General features: G+C 33.4%; 1 long non-coding RNA gene across 3 annotated transcripts in view; it reads right to left on the reverse strand.

The window, feature by feature from the left end:
- LOC106879850 (uncharacterized) overlaps nt 1–5,000 on the reverse strand; it is a 210,330-nt gene that overhangs the window by 42,558 nt on the left and 162,772 nt on the right. The window lies entirely within an intron of this gene.

Consider the following 5,000-nt stretch of genomic DNA (forward strand, 5'->3'; position numbering starts at 1 on the left):
ATATATATATATGTATATATATATATGTGTGTGTGTGTGTGTGTGTGTGTGTATATACATACATGCATACATACATACATATACATACGAACATACATACATGCATACATGCATATGTGCATGTATGTTTACGTGAACGCTTATTTACCCAAAATGGTTGCAACTCGACTTGGTGAAATTATATCGCTTCATTGTTCTTTGAAAGCTGTAGGGTCGTGGCTTTTCAATGTTACTACGGACCTACATACTCTTGCATACAAGTGGCAACGACGGCCGCCTCCGGCAACAGCTGCTGAGAGAGTTATGATCCACACTGAAACATGCCATAATTCTATCATGGAATTTTCAGTGAACGTGCTGTCTTTTTCGGCTACGGCCAGCAGTAATATATAACACATAACAGGGATATTTTTAAAGTAAGTGATACTTGTGCTTTTCAAAGTGAAAGGAGGCCTTACGCAGGGCCAATCCCACCATCTCAACAAAGTGCGCATTTGTCCACAAAGAACCACATTATATCATTGGATACACACGAAATCGCAGGTGTTACAACAGTTTTGCCTTTCGCAGGGAAATGTCGAAATAAAGCGAGTGTGTTTCCTTCCCAGCAGTTGAATGGCCGTTGACTCTACTGACTTCCGCCCTACGACATCTTTTGTTCTACATGCTGTAGGGTTTCCAACAAAAGCAACATTCCTTACCAAACAGGCTTGATACGGTTACAGGTTTTGTCACCGACAGCCCAAATCGACGACATGTCTACCGAGCCACATGTCAACAGTAACACTATGAGTGGCCAAATACATGAATATGTATATGAACATACGTGCACACAAAGTCACATACACGCATAAACTCATATATTATATATTACATGTTATAAATTTTATGTTGTTCGGAACTGTATATTCCATCTACCAAGGTATTGGTCCAATAGAAGAGGCATCAGGGGAAACTTAAATTTGAGGTCAACACAATTTGGGAAATAAATGGAGACACACTGTGTCCGTTATCAATAAATGTTCTGTTTATGAAACCATTTTAATTTAACACAAACAAATACACACTCTCCAACACATAAGCATCCATAGATTTTCTGATTTAGAAAATATTTGGCATAATATGGATATTATAAGATTACAGTCAAGATATCAAATACAAAAATATGCAAATTAGGTTGCACAGTATTGCACTAGCCTAATAAATGAAATCTTAAAACAGTAGATATCCCGTGCTACTGGTTAGAGAAGGAAAACAACTGCCTATTCTCTGACGAGCGGTCAAGGAATAGTGAAGTGATCTGTCAGGAGACTACCCTCCTTTATTCCTGCACCTCAATAGAATAGAAAACGTTTACATATTTTACCCTTTTCAAGCCATAGCAAAGCTTTGTGATATTTAAATATATTTGAGTTGTTCTGACTTACGCTTTCTGCATAAGATTTTTAGGCATGTAGGCATGTATGAATGCATATATGTACACGTATATATATATGTATGAATATAATACCTATTGTAGGCATGTATGTATGTATGTATGTATGTATATATGTTTGTTTGTATGTATGCATATATGTTTGCTTGTATGTATGTATGTATGTAAGTCTATATGTATGTATGCATGTGTGCAAGTATGTATGTACGTATATATACGTGTTTGTAATTAGATCTTAATATATTACTTTATTTTTTATAAGTTTGCATAGAATTAGGTGGGTAGAGGATTTATTGGATTAAGTATTAACTCATTATTAGGTTATAAAATGTTCACCACACATATACACACATTTGTATCTATCTATCTATCTATCTATCTACCTATCTATCTATCTATCTATCTATCTATCTATCTATCTATCTATCTATCTATCTATATATATATATATATATATATATATATATATATATATATGTATCTTTTATCTTTTACTCACAAGACTGCCGGCATGCTGGAGCACCGCCTCAAAAAGTATATTTCACAACTTTTCGTAAAATTACTTGATACACTCACAATAATTAAAGAACGACCATTCTAAATATTTATAAAGTATTAAAAAAAAAACAATCATTAAATAGGATGTCACCATCTTTTAAGGAAGAAGTTTGTGTAGACTGCGTACTTTAAGCGCTTTCGTCATTCAATTTTTCAAATTACAGATTCACCTCTTAGAAGTGTTCCATGCAGCAAACATCCAGACATTTGTGCAAATAGAAAATTTTAAATGTTCCACTTTTGCAAAACAAAACGTGAAAATGATCAACTACGAAAGCCAAAGGTAGAATACTTTATAAGAATTCTAAATCCGGAAATAATCAACATCATTCCTAGAAGCAACTTCCTCAGTGCGCATTAGCTGTGAGCGCTTGTGTTTGAAAAGTTGAACAACAACATAGCTCACACACAAATAAATTATACGCTAAATTCTCTCACAAATTTTGGCGGTACTCTTTTCTTTTAAGGTTCCCTGTCCTGCCACAATTCTCTATTCTTTTCTTTTTTTTTTTTGTAACAGTTCCATTTCCGATGTTTAATGCAACTTTCTTCAAAACCTGTTCGTCAGGCTTCACATTCATATCACCCTTATTCCTCCTCTGCTTCTTTTCCCTTCAGTCTTTCCTGTTATTGTTAAATTCTCGAAACCCATTTTTCTCTTTACATGACCAAAAAATCTCAGTTGCTTAGTCCTCACGAGGCAGTTTCCTACTTACCACAGCCAGGGTAGTCACGTCTTCATTAGACACGTTGCCTATCTATGATATCCTCAATATTCTCCACGAGAACCACATTTCAGTTCTCCAAGCACTTTCTCATTCCTCATGTTAGAGAACATTAACAGACTGTAGATAAAGCATTTTAATAAACGAATCCTGGACTTAATGCTCAGAGTACGGTTTTTCAAAACGTTATACAATTTTGAGAATGCGGATTTTAGCAGCACTATTCATCATTTGATCTCCTTCATACATTTGACGTCGCCTGTAATCAAAGTTGTCCAGTTGTTCAAAGATGATACTTGCTTAATGATTTGATTGGTCACTTTCAGCGTGCACTCTAGGATTCCTTTCTTTGTCAGCGCCATACTTAGAATGTACAGATGATACAGTCTTACTTGCAGAATCGGAAAAGGAACTTAAGAGATTTCTGGATGTAATGGTGAGAGAAAGTGAAAGGAAGGGTGAAATTATATTAAATAAAATTGCTTTTTAATAGTCAATAACATTTTAGAGAAATCTGTCTTTAATTACGTGTATATAAATATATATATATATATATATATATATATATATATATATATATATATATATATATATATATATATATATGTATGAATAATTAGGGTGACTTGTAGCAATTTTATAGCCGAAAGACAGAAATAAATACGTTCCTAAAGTAACTGAGGGCACTAATCAGCACAATTATTGCAAGAAATAAGAGTTAAAACAACTCATAGCCACAAGAAGCACTTCTTAATGACTGACAAGGGAGTCAAGCGTCCTCAGCGCCTAGGCAAAGCCCGGTTACAGTGATTTCACATTTTGATGAATGCTCGTCAGTGACTCTCATCTAGCGCCTTGGGTTAAACTCAAGCAATCTCTTGGCACACCAGACTATCAATATTACTTAGATTAGTGAATATCTCTTAGATTGTTATTTCCAACAGTGTCTCTAACGAAAGAGGCTTTCATTTTCTTAGGTCGTTCAGTTTACTACAATTGATCGCTGGACCAATTGAGTCAATTGACCTGAAACGAGTCAAGGACATTTACTCCACCCCCATGGACAATAAACCCCACCAAGGACCCCTGAGGAGAACAGATGATGATTTAAAACTTCTTAATATATTGGAGAGGGGGTATATATCTGATACAGTAGCCAACGACTAACATAATGTAACCTTAAATTTTTTCCTTTATGCATCACATTGCGCTTACCTGTATATATATATATATATATATATATATATATATATATATATATATATATATATATATATATATATATATATATATATACCATACAAAGAAAATGGAGAATGCAATGCATACACAGCAAATCAATATATTTATTATAATAGTCAATTTATGCTGCCTACGCGCGTTCCGGTTTATTACTTAAATCCATATTTATGCAATTGAAATGCATTATGAATTTGAAAAAGCAAAAACCTTCATCAGCGCAAAAATTCACAGTTATTTTCATCAGACATCCTATCAGATGGGGAGTTCATTCCTGTTGAATTGTAATATGTGCGTCTTGGATTCTTTTCTAGAAATAGCTAGAGATTGATTTTGACTTCACAGGACAAGGGATAGGAATAGTTGAGAAGAACTAGGTCATGCTGCTATTCACGCTTTTTGGTAGTGCAACCCAGCTTTTTTGCAAGTTAGCCATTATCTCTGTTCAGTATGTCTATAAACACATTCCTCATTAATTATATGGGTTTATAAACCTGCCCTTACCATTTGTACTATCCATCACGTTCATAATATATATTTATATGTTCTTATTATTGGTAATAAAAAAATGTATGTACTTATTTCCTACATTTTACTTAATTATCTTTTGCTTATTCTTAATGTAAGAGGTTATATTAGTTAGTAATAATATAATTATTTAGCTAGATATATTAGTTGATAGTTTGTTTTTTACACATACACGTCTGTTTAATTAATGATATAGAAGTACGATTCTTACGTACCATATACACAGTTTTTATTTTTAACTAAAATCATTTAATTATAAAGGAAGTGTATTTCATTTCAAGAACTTGGGTATTATTGTATCATTCATACAGTGTTTATTTTACTTAAATTTGTTTAAATTCAATAAATATTTTTAACCCTATGAACAGACAAATTCCCCTTCCTCTCTAATTGTTACATTTCTACTGAAGATTGACCGAGGCCATGTCTAATCCGGATAGAATTTGCTAATTTCTTTTTTAAGTCAAGTTTTGTCGTATCAGGACCCGTTCAAGTAAGGAGTTCGTGTTGAGTCA

Source organism: Octopus bimaculoides, chromosome 6, assembly GCF_046866305.1.
Source record: "Octopus bimaculoides isolate indiv1 chromosome 6, ASM4686630v1, whole genome shotgun sequence".
NCBI classification, from domain to species: Eukaryota; Metazoa; Mollusca; class Cephalopoda; order Octopoda; family Octopodidae; genus Octopus; species Octopus bimaculoides.